At 39.7% G+C, this 12,651-nt stretch overlaps 1 protein-coding gene across 7 annotated transcripts in view; it reads left to right on the plus strand.

The window, feature by feature from the left end:
- PEAK1 (pseudopodium enriched atypical kinase 1) overlaps positions 1-12,651 on the plus strand; it is a 118,733-nt gene that overhangs the window by 26,685 nt on the left and 79,397 nt on the right. For 5 of the 7 annotated variants that reach the window (XM_084532717.1, XM_084532714.1, XM_084532713.1 and 2 more), the window contains one exon: positions 2,195-2,268. The exons of the other annotated variants lie outside the window; for them this stretch is intronic. The gene's annotated coding sequence lies outside the window, so the exon portion shown is untranslated. The remainder of the gene's footprint in view (positions 1-2,194; positions 2,269-12,651) is intronic. 7 annotated transcript variants of the gene reach the window in all.

Raw genomic sequence — 12,651 nt, forward strand, 5'->3', positions numbered from 1 at the left:
AGATACCTGTACCTTAAGATCTAAATGGTCATTCTAGGTTCTTCACTTGTGTTTCGTTCAGCTTTGGAGGTTCATTTTAAGGGCCTGGGTCCTCAGTGCCTGCAGACTTCTAGTGCGTGGAAAGATACTGAAGATGAGGATGCGAAGGGTTCCACTAATTCTCTCCTTTTTCCCACCCATACCCAAGCAGCAAGTGTTGTATCCCAGTTGTGAAGCAGGTGCTGAGGTATCTTAAGGACAGCGTGAGACAGTAAGTAACAAGATCCTGAGTATAAGTTGCACTGCTCCAAGAGCTGTTTCCTCATTTGCATGACTTTCTAGACCAATTTTTAAAGCTCACTTTGGGTTTTGTCCCTCATTGCTCATGAAAGTGCTGATTAGGCTGGATTGGCATGGTGTGGATCCAGCTCTGCTGTTTCCACTGTTGGCATTTCATCTTGCCATGGACTACTCAGGCCTCAGCATTCCTTTGCTGTGAGAAACAACTGGGATTATTAGTGTACTGAGCTCTTGCTCCATCAACTAACTAGTACATTTGGGGTTAGAGTAATACGTGTTTTGCTCTGTGTGGCTTGTAAAAAGTGTCATGGTAGACAAGGGACATTAAAAGGCTGTATCCTTTTGTTTCTTGTTCAAGTCCTTGTTTACTGTTCCTTGTGCAATGAACTTTTTACAGTTGGAGTGTGCAGAACGCTGTCTTGTCCTCTTCAATGTCAGTAGGTGTTTTTCACTGGGGATTAATATGAAGATGCATCAAAAATGTTAAATGTGCAACCTGTAGTTCATCTTTTCTTATTAACACAGTTTTTCTTCTCCAGCCCCTTCAAGAAAAGGTATTTTATGGATCTTGAGTGGATGATAAAATCTTAGCAGCGAATAGTATGTTTTAATGAACCTCATTGTGAAGTAAATTTTACCTTCTGAAGTCCAATACATTTTCCCCACTGTAGTAGTTGCCTTTCAAGACGATTTGTTTTTTTCTTCCTTGTGATATACTCTTAGTCAAAAGTTCTCCTGTGGACCGTGTCGATCTGCATTTTTCATTGCCATCAGCTGCTGTCCTCCCCGTCCTGCAAGTCACACTTCAGGTAGCACATAGTAGATAATATCTAACACATAGATATTCCAAATTCTGTAGGAGTCTCAAGCTCAAGCAGGAGCTCAAACGTGGTAATTATACATTTATTTTTAGCCTCACACTCACTAGAAATACCAGTAACAAAAGGAACTACCTAGCATGCACATCAAAACTGAGCATCTTTCATAGATCACATGCCTTTTTTATTTTCATATTTTACTAGAATAACCACTTGCATCAAAGTTTAATCACTGATGATTCAAAAAACACTCTTAAGAAAGGCCTGTGGTTTCATGCTGTACAGAAAGGCAGAGGATGGTAATTGTGCTGTTTACCTTTCCAGGTACCTGTACAGGATTCCCCTACGAGCCTGCCCAAATATTTAACAGAGAAATAGATGGTTGCTGTATGAAGCGCTGAGAATTTCTACAGAACATTGGTAGCTTGTTAAGTCTCCTGTTGAAATGGTAGTGGTTCCATGTTTCAGGAAGATATTTGGTTGTTGATTGCAGTAATGCTTCTGCTCCTTACTCTGGAAGTGCTAAGAAAATGATGCTGAATTGTGACAGCACACCCCGGTTTTAAAGGAATGCCCTGCTTAAGGGAATATTCACAGAGCTTAATAAAGTATTAATCAGCCTTAAGGTTTATTGGTAGAGATTTGAATTCAGGAAGTGGCATTGTTATGCAAGACCTGGAGCAGCTAAAAGGAAAAGAGATTAATATGCTAAAGCTTGGAAGGGGAAGCTGGGCTAGGAGGATTTTGTTAGCTCAGGCACTGATATTCATATTCATGTAAGCAACTTTCTGTAAAACTTCATTATTTTTTTCTTGGGGAACAGAACAGGGATTCATGATCAAAAAGAAAGTGTTGGTGTATATAAACTGACAATGTTTATATTCTTTGTGCAGTTTTTTCCACTTATTCAGAAGATTTGGACATTCTTGGCTCCTGGCATTTCTTTCCAGGGACTAATTAAAAGGGATGCACAATTACTATCAGATCATTTTTCTTCAGCTACATGATTAACAAAACAGAAAGATTGAGTGATTAAGAGATGGTACTGTAACTGTCCTCAACAATTGAGCCTCAGAGCATTTCCTATCTGATTTCAGTGCTTTCTTCAAGAGAGGATGGGAGTAGCGGTGCAAAGATGAACCTGCGTGTGTCTACAGATAGAAAGCCACTGGTATGTGCAGTAGCTTACACTATACATTGTTTTAAATGCAGAACTTAACACAAAGATGGTATATACTAATGCCTTCATTGCTGTATACAGTAGCTGCACATCAGATTCGAAAGTAGAAAACGTCAAGGTTTTGTAAGGTTTTGTACCATAAACTATGTTCCAAAGTACCATACAAAATTCCAGTATAAAAGATCCGGTATCTTACACATCATTTAAATATAGCATTTAAATGCTGGCCTGAAAGCCCATTGAAAAAATTATCTTGTACATAATCTTTCTCACCTTTCTATAAGAAAGCATGGAAGTCTTCCATTTGGGGATGACTCATTTGCTGTGTTCTGCATACGCTTTGCAAGTTAACTTCTGTGCTGTAACTTTCAAGGACAATAAATGTGCATGTTGAACCCTATTTTCTACTACAGTTTGATTGGAAGAGTGGCTTTCTGGCATTCTTAACCTGGCATTTCCCAGAGGACAGCTGAAAGCACTGTGACCTTTGTAAGTTACACAGCAGCCTGTTAGTAGCCTTTGAAGTGTCTGACCTGTGACACTGTGCATTGCAGGCATAGTCTATAGTCAAAATGTTCTGAGCCATTATGAATAGGAAAGTTGTTCCAAAACTTTTAGTGTCTGAGATGAGGAGAGTGCTATATTTGAAAAATGAGGTTCATAACTGCACAAATCCCTTGTGACATATGCAAGCCAGGAAGGTGAAATGTTAGACACTCTGGTACATACTTGTACACTCTTCCATGTAAGTATATATGGTATATGTATTTGCTAATTATATATAGCACAAAAGAGCTGGCATATATGAACCATTATTGTGTGGTAGGAAGTGCCTAGGTCAGTGTTGTCTGTAAGATTTTAAATGAGAAGTTTTGTGATGGGGATGTGCAAAAATAAATTACTGTGGACTGAGACTTGGACATAAATAAAACTTCAGGAAATACTGATCTGGAAAATTTGGGATAGCATACTTATGATGTAATTATGACTTGTTCAAATACAAATCTTTGAAGTGTTAACAAAGATCATCTCTAACTTGCTAGAATCTAGATGACAGATCTTTAAAGGTAACAATCTGTGAAAGAAAATAAATGGGTAAACGCAGCTTGTCTGAGTAGCCTAATTAAAAAAAGCATTTTGAGAATTTTCATTCCAAGAAAAGCAAGAATGTTTTTCACCCACTCAAACTTCATTGCCATTAAATAATACTTCTTGTTTTTTTACTGTTCCTCCTTTAGAAGTGTGTGTGTTTCTTTTGGCAGGTAGGTACACTAGAAAGCTCAGGATGGTTTAGTTACTTTGGAGCTGCTAGAGAAGATAGGAATTTCTGTTTTGAACAGGAAAGCTGATCATAATGCTCTCCTTGGAGACAACAGTTTTCAAAAATTCTGGTACTTAGGAATAGTAGAAAAAGAATTTTTGTATGGCAAAAAATGATTGCATGTTGAGATGAAAGTATTGTGTGAGCTGAATATATCCAGATAAATCTTTAAGGTCCCTTTTAATCACCTTTCTGACAAGCTGCTTTTCTTAACTGTTTTAAGCCAATGTACTAAACATGGAGGCATATCCACTCCTGGAGAGACTGCTGAGACTTGCATCCCCTGTGTCTGTGCTCATGTTTATACTGGCTAAAACTGTTTCAGAACATCCAGCTTATATATGAGAGTTTTTATTTCATGTAGGCAGTTGTGTGGATGTGGCCTTTCATAAAGGAGATACCTAAGTGCAGCTGCTGAAAGAAAGGGGGAAAAACACCACTGTGGTCCAAACTCAGCTGTACATGAACATTTCTTTGGCATGCCAGGAGTTGCATGTGAAAATCTTCCTTGAAATGGTTTGCATGCAAGTCTGTATTCAGCAAAGCAATTTCCAATAAAGTTACCAGTGGTGCCTTCATTTTTTAACCTATAATAGTATGAAGAAGAGCTGTGCTGTCAATCTTAGGGAAAAATAAAACCTAAATGAACAGAATTTCATGTTGAACTGGCCTGATGCTCTTCCTTCCTGAACTCTGTGCAGGATATCCAGCACTCTTTATGAAATAGCTGTGGACTGTCAAAGAAAAGCATCTCTACCACTGCCAACTGGGCTGTATTTCAATCAAAATAAATTTAAAACAATCCTAATCAAAATGACATTGAAAAGTCAGAAGGTTTAAGAACTAGCCAAAGGTCTGTTTGCTTTTAGAGGAAAATTTGTATTTGTGCTTCATTTTTATGACTCTACTTTAAATGAAACAAGGACTCGCTTTGTGTTCCTGTCATGGGGAGACATAGCTTCCCTGGAAGGGAGGCCTGAAGTTACTGTTCCTTAGCACTGGGTATCCGAATGGTTCCTTCAGTATGAGCAAGCTTTCAAACCATATGAAATGAAGAGCTGTAGGGGGATGCAAGCTAGCTTTCAGCAGACTTGCTCCACTGCCACGTATTGTAAACTCAATAGAAAAATGGATTTCGCTAGCCCAGGTCTGCCCCTCAGCCTGTTTCACTGGTCTAATCCTGCCATGAGAATGAAAGGACCCAGTGGGAAGCAGGGAGTGTGCACCCAGGGGAAAATGCCCCTCTGGTCAGGGGTGCCAGCTGGCAGGGCTCAGTGATGTTGTGGCTCAGAGCAACTGCAGAGTAGCCTTGCAAGTGTTTTTCATAGAGCAGTTAATTTAATGCCATCTCTGGAAGGAACCACTGCTTAATAGTTTGCAGAAGCAACTGACATCAGAAGGCTAGATGCTCATTGGGAAAAGAAATCCCTGAAAGAAAGGTTAGGAAATGCCTTGGTTTCTTGTAGACGCAACAAAGTGTTTAAAAGACAGCAGTAAATAAAAATCGTATAGAATCTTGATAATTATCAGCATTTGATTTCTGAAGTTCCTATGAAGAGATCTGTTTTCCACATTTGATTATTACTTTCTGCTTTCTACTATTTCAGGAGAGAGAATGGCTATAACTGAGCAGAACTGAATGCAAGAACTGAGGAAAATCATGCCATTCTTTCTGGAAAACCCAATGATGTTTGTGTTTTCTTAGCAAGTTTAAATCAGGTTTTTGCTAACATATCTGAGGAGTTGATCCAGGGTTTATTGAAGGAGCAGATGTCTTAGTTGCCAGCTTTGTCTCTTGAGTTAGGCTGTATTATAAATGTCAATAGAATATAGTTTTGTAGTTGCTGCATGACAGCTTGTATTTCGTGTTTTGAGGAGTTTGATTATTTTGGATATACTGGCCTGTTGCTTCCTATTGGATTATCACCTTTTATAGTTACCCAGTTTAGGGTAGTAGGAATAAAACATTTTACACTGGAATCTTTTTCTTCTTATTTCTTCTTATTTCCAAAGTTGGTATCTCTACATTCTTGATTCAGTATATATTGAGTTATAGGAAATGAACATCTCTATACTTTGTAACTATAACTATATTAGTTACTATTCTTATCGTTGACCTTTTGTGTGTTCCCACAATTTTTTATTGGTTTATTTTTGTATGATATGGAAATGTTTCCTCACAGAATAGTGGAATTAATAGGAAAAAGGTACTATTATGTGATACAGGTTTGTATTAGGCCCCAGAGAATGAGACCTAGCAAAATCTTGACTCTTACAGAATCACCTAGGTTGGAAGAGCCCTCCAAGATCACCTAGTCCAACCTCTGACCTAACACTAACCAGTCCTCCACTAAACCATATCACTAAGCTCTACACCTAAACATCAGATCCAGATCAGCAATAAAAGTATTAAAGAGGTCTGTCCCCAGTACTGAGCCCTGGGGGACTCCACTAGTGACTGGTCTCCAACTGGATTTAACTCCATTCACCATGACTCTTTGGGCCTGGCTATCCAGCCAGTTTTTAACCCAATGAAGCGGGTACACCAGTCCAAGCCATGAGCAGACAGTTTCTTGAGGAGAATGCTGTGGGAAACGGCTCAGTTGTTCGCAATTAGTTGGTCTGAATTTAGATTCACAGAATGGTTTGAGTTGGAAGGGACCTCAAAGCCCATCTAATTCCAGCCCCTTGACATGGGCAGGGACACCTCCCACCATACCCGGCTGTCCAAAGCCCCATCTAGCCTGGCCTTAAACACTTCCAGGGAAGGAGCATCCATAGCTTCCCTGTGCAGCCTGTTCCGATACCTCACCACCCTCACAATAAAGAATTTCTTCCTTATATCTTATCTAAATCTACCTTTTTTTTTTTTTTTTTTTTTAGTTTAAAACCATTACCCCTTCTTGTATCTCTACACTCCCTGACAAAGACTCCATTAGTTAGGTTTAAGTGGATACACTGTAGTTGGAAAAGAAGATTTGAGAAGACACTACTGCTCATTAATCCTCTTTTCCTGTTTGAACAGAACATGCAGTGCACAAGTTGGTTAAAAGCACAAACAAGCAAACAAAACCAGCTGGTTACAGGAGGGGTTCCATATACTGTTAGTATAATGTAAAGATGCAGTCATTATATTTTCAATTTCTTGGGAAAATGTTGTTTTATTTTGATACACTGCGTGTAAGGATTAAGACATTTACACACATACATGCTGCAATGTATTTTGACACTTCAGCATTTGATTTTTCTGCTGCATTAAGGGGTAGCAATGTGTGTTACAGAGCTGTTATTTCTTGGCTATGCTGCTTTCCATAGGTGTTACAGTATTCAGGTATGTGCTTAAAAAAGCCATGTAGCAATTCCAATCCTTTTCTTCTAAGAGTTTGAAAAGAGCACGAGTGGAGATAGGAGAGGTGCAGTTTGGTAGGTTGTATATATAATTGAATTACCTTGCTTTAAGCCCACGCCTTTCTGGAAAGCTCTGCTAAGTCTATACAAGCTCTTCCTCGCTTCTGTTAGCGTGCTGTCTTGTAAGAGAGAAAAGGAAGCTGACTGGGTCCCCCAGGTTTTGTTCCACCATTATGCTGACAAATGTTTTGATTGGTGGAAGTTTTAAAAAGCTGGTTTAGAAATTGAGTAATGACTTTGGAAAGCCCTTTTAAAAAATAAAATCAAAAAAGACCAAGCAAATACAAGCAAACCAAACACACACACACAAAACCCCCACCATCAGTATTTGTCTGATAAGCTGATACAGGAATAGAAAGTATGAACTATTTTTAAGTAATTCATAATTGTCCTTTCCGTGTTTTATTTTACACTTATTCTGTTCTGTAATCTTTAAGCAACATTCCCCTACACATACTTGTGGCCCCAAAATGTTTTCGAATAGCCTGATCAGTCAATTCCTGGTTGTGTTATGACAAGCTGTTTATAGGCCTGATGTGGAAGGTAAATATTAGTGTGGTAACTTCAGGAAAGAACAAGTGTCAGATACATTTATCTTTGAAAAGGCAGCATTGTGCTATGCTTCACTGCTTATAATATAAACTGATTTGTTTAAAGGGGGCATTTTATAAAGAAGGGGCTTGTAATTAAGGAAATTGCATGTTCTTTAATTACTGCCATTTCAGAATGATCTACACGAAAATGGTGTTCTGTGTCCTTCTTTTCTGTAGGAATATAACAGGCACAGGCTCTAAAGCACATCTGCTTAAGTATTTTTATCCTACATAGTAAAGTAATTCTGCCCATTGATTTAGTTGTTGAAGGGAGATGTTACTAGTTTTGTAGATAGCGAAGAGAAAGTACCGTTGGTTTAGTCCTTTATATAAACTATTAGAGAGCATCCAAAGGAGGGCTACAAGGATGCCAAAGGGTCTGGAGGGCAAGATTTGTGAGGAGCAGCTGAGTGAGGTCCCTTGGTGTGTTCAGCCCCGAGCAGAGCAGGCTGAGGGGAGGCCTCATGGCGGCCTGCAGCTCCCTCACGAGGGGAGCAGAGGGGCAGGCGCTGAGCTCTGCTCTTTGGGGACAGTGACAGGACCCAAGGGAACGGCATAGAGCTGGGACAGGGGAGGGTCACGCTGGGGGTTAAGGAAAGGTTCTGCACCCAGAGGGTGGTTGGGCATTGGGACAGGCTCCACAGGGACATGGTCACAGCACCGAGCCTGCTGGAGTTCAAGAAGGGTTTAGACAATGCTCTTGGACACATGGTTTGATTTTTTGGGTGGTCCTGTGGAGCCAGGAGCTGTACTCGATGATCTTTGTGGGTCCCTTCCAACTCAGGATATTCTGTGATTCTATATACAGTACATGGAAAAAAAAATGCTAAGATCCATGGGAACTTGGAGCACATAATTAATCTAAATGGAGCAAGAAATGCAGTGAATGCAGTGGAGCACCTACAGCTCCCTATCTGCTGTTCCCAGCCCTGCCCGACGAAGGCAGCAGGAGCACATGGGACCTCCCTTCTTCCCCAGGGTACTAGTGGGTGCTCCATCCATCTACTTCTGCATGGAAATTATCTCATTTAGGAGGACTTCAAGACAGAAGGAAGAATATCATTGTTCTACAAACAAGTAAGGGATCACATACGACTAGAGATCTAAGCAGGTAATTCTCTCAGTAGGATAGTCCTCATTACTGGTGGTGGTTTGCACAGAGGTAAAAGCAATTCTAGGCTGCACTAGATCATCTTTAAAGGTCCCTTCCAGCCCCAAGCATTTTGTGATGCTGTGATTCTAGAGTGTTAAGGTAGTTCATAGCAGGAAACACCAAGAAAACAAAGCAAATTATGTTTGGGTTCTCCTTTCGTGGTGGTGTTTGTTTTTAGATAAATGCTGTGGTTCTGGCCATAATTGGGGATGGGGTAGTGACAAGGACTTATACCAAGTTGTTGTATAACTTCTTTTCCCAAAAATACTCATGCCAATTACTGCATTGCCAGTTGTAACTAATATCTGGTGGGAACAAGGATCATCCTTGTGGCCAAGTACAGAATTTGAGGCAACCTGTTTTTTCACTTGTGTGTCTGTTCCCAGCACAAGTCTATATGCTGCCTTTTCCTCTTGCCTGCTTCTCTGCATTGTGATATCAAATTGAGTATTTGATAGCAAATGTGAGTTCTGTCTCTGGGCATACTTAACCTCTGTGGAATGCTTATATTTTGTACTGTGCACAGCCAGAATAGACCTACGTATTGTCTATTTAACATACCAAGTTGTAAAGACTTCTGGCATCTGCTCCACTGAATAATATTCAAACCTTGTGTTATAATTATCAAAAGTGCAAGTTTCCTAAGGTTCCTGATGTTTAGTCTCTAATAATATGGGCTTTCTAAGATGAATAATTTTTCTGCTAACAAGTTATTCCACAGAAGAACATTTTGCAAATATTTATCACCTGATAAATCCTAAAGGCTTCTGAAATGCTGTACCTTTATTTGGTTTGGAAATATGAGTAGATACCAAATGCTGTTTGCTTATCTTCTGCGATAAGATTAATGAGTCTTCTAAATTATTAAGGAGTATTCTCTCATGTTCCAGACCTGACTCCGAATTGGCACTATATGCTAAAAGCTACTCATTAGTAGGTAAACTGATAACTGAATGCATTTTTTATTGCTGACTGAGTGGGAATTTCCCCGTCTGGAAGAGAATGGTAGGCTGATGGAAATAGTTTGCATGGGAGTGTGATGATGTTAAAGGTTTTGCCATTTTGTGCATTTATTTGGGGAGATGTTTGTTTAATGGGCTCTGCCCTGGAGTACCCTGCAGGAAAAGTTATCAATGTAAAGTAGTTTGAATCTTGTCTTGCTGCCTTCATGCTGTTCTTACAGACGTGAGATTTTGATTATAACTCTGGTATGTGCCAAAGTATGCTCCTCTACAAGCAGTACAGTTTTATTTAGCATATCTTCATCCATAAATTGTCGTTCCTATCACTGATTTACCATAAAAAACTGGCTGTTAAGCAAAGCAAAGCGACGAAGCAAAAGAGTTCCAGGTTTCAGTATGGCTGCTGTAGCATCCCAGGTATTATCCAAATGCATTTCAAAAGCATAATTGCTAGCCATAAGGCAGAGAACACAGGCATTATTCTGACTGAACTCATAATCCCAGAAGTTTAAATTGGCACTTAATGAAATTTTGTTGAAATAGGTCTTCATAATATACTCATATCACTAGTATATGTAGGACAACTTCTCTACTTATATACAGATTTAAAATATGCTTTATGATAATAAATCAGTGCCTTAAAACCCATGCCTCAGAATGCCAATTCCATTTCGGGTGTGGCTCATGCAGGACGATTAGCGACTCCTGACAATGTATCTCCATTTCAACCCATCTAGCATCTGGATTGCTAGAGTTCTGTTGTGTGCCATGTCCTGTATTGCTCCTGCACCACCACTACATGCTCTCTCCCTCTGTCTCCTTGCATCAGCCCTTGCTTGGTCTCCAGCCCACTCAGCACCCTGAGCTGCCTCCTGAGGGGCTGGTGCCAACATCTGGCTGCACACACAGATGGGGGCACAAAATCAGAAGTAGCGACGAGGGTAGGGCCGTACCAGCCCAGATCTAAATTGACTGAAGATGTGGAGACACGCCCATGAAACATCACATATTTGGAGCATGTTATTGTCAAGTTTCCACTGAGGCTGGAAGTTTTGAGTTGAAATGTACTTTAAATTAAGCAGAGAATTTGCAAAACAATAGGAGAGAGGAAAAACTGTAGTGTGAGTCATAAATGGGAGCTTCAGCCACTGTAGGCTTATAACTGCTGAAATCCTGTGGATTAGGTAAAAGAATAACTGTAGTTCCTAGTGTGTAATCAGCTCCTATGTTCATTGTAGTTTCTGTTTGCTGGGATAAAAGAACCCGTTTAGTCATCAAAACCAAGTGTTAATATAAAATTCTGTAGTTCATAAACAGTCTGTCTAACAACGCAGTTTAGAAGTTGTGCTCAACTGATGTTTGTATTAAATGTTTATTACTTGTAAATGTTGCTATTCACTACTCATAACATCTGTGGCATGCTAAGCACATATTACTTTGGAAATCAACAGTGTAATGATGGATAGAAGAAAGAGATGACAAGCGTACAATATATAAAGGCATTTTTATTAAATGCCAAGTGAAACAGTGGAATAATTATAATAGGACGTTGGCTGGGACACAAGACTTGCAGTCTACCTGCACTGGCTAGGGGGAAAATTAAGTATAAATGGTCTGTTCAGAAGCCACCGAAATTCAGAAGGTGTAACTGTGACTGTGTAATCAAAAAAAAAAAAAACAAAAAAAAAACTGTGGAATCAGTTATAACTCTAACTTCTTTTGACTGAATGTAAGAGTATATTCCAATGTTATTCCAGTTTGAAACAGGAATTCTCTCAGTTATCATAGCACAATAATGCTTACTGTGAAATGGACACCAGTCTTTATTTTAGCTATTCCTCATTTTGACCACTTTGACATTTAATGACGGAATCCTAGGAAAACAAATGCTCCTTAATGGCTGCAAAGTGGCAGTACGTACCTAACAGCTGTGGGGCTATTTCATAGGCCGTTCTCTGGTTTTCCTTGTCAGCCGTATTTATCATTGGGAATTTCAGACGTTGTAACTTTTATGCAAAGTTTCTATAAAATTTTGATGATGTCAACATGTCTCATTGGAGTAGTTTTAACTTTGATGAGTTTCAGATGAGACTGTAAAGGACTTGTGCCTAGTTTGCTTGCTAGACCATTAGGTAAGCCTCCAAAACCAGATTGATCTGTTATCTATCAGCATGCAAATCTCTGTGGCACCTAGCCACGTAGAGCATCTCAGAAGGAGGAACGGAAATGAAAATTTTAGCCTTCCGAGCCAACATGACATTCAGAACTTGCTTTCGAGGATTAAGAAGGATTTTCTTACAGCTTGGCTTGCAGGCATCTAACTCTTGCCATCATCCTGCCCACTGGACTGTGGCAGTGGTTGGAAAGTTGGAAAACCCTTCCATTCACAGAACTTGACACCCACTGGTGTGTAATGGCATCAAGTGACAAGTTTGTTGCTTGCTGCAGCAGCTGCCAGGATGCTGCTTAGCTCTTCTGTAACTAATCAAGCAGGCACTTTGGCATCCTTGAGAACATACTCAGAAACACCAAAGCAGAAATGAAATATGGAATTCCGCCCATCTCCCTCTTCCAAAAGCACTTGTAGTTCTAAATTAAGGCATTTTCTTAAACTCTTATATTTCACTTCGTTGATATTTCTTCAGAGGTTTAGCAATGGCATTATTCACAAAAGGGAGTTTTCTCTTTGTGCATTTGAGAGATTAATGTGGCCAAACTTGGAATTTAACACGATGGAAAAGCCACTGTAAGTGGTAAGTCATTAGTTTGGGTGACTATAAATGGCACCGTTCTGGAAAATTTGATATCAGAGAGTGTTTGCATTTATGAAGTGAAATGCATTCAGCCTTTCTCTGGAATTTAGGACTGAGTTGTGGGGTGCTTAAAAGCAATCACCTCACTATTTAGTTGGTTCAATACCCTCAGTCTGAGTCTGCT

This window comes from Aythya ferina, assembly GCF_964211825.1.
Source record: "Aythya ferina genome assembly, chromosome: 11".
Classification (NCBI taxonomy): domain Eukaryota; kingdom Metazoa; phylum Chordata; class Aves; order Anseriformes; family Anatidae; genus Aythya; species Aythya ferina.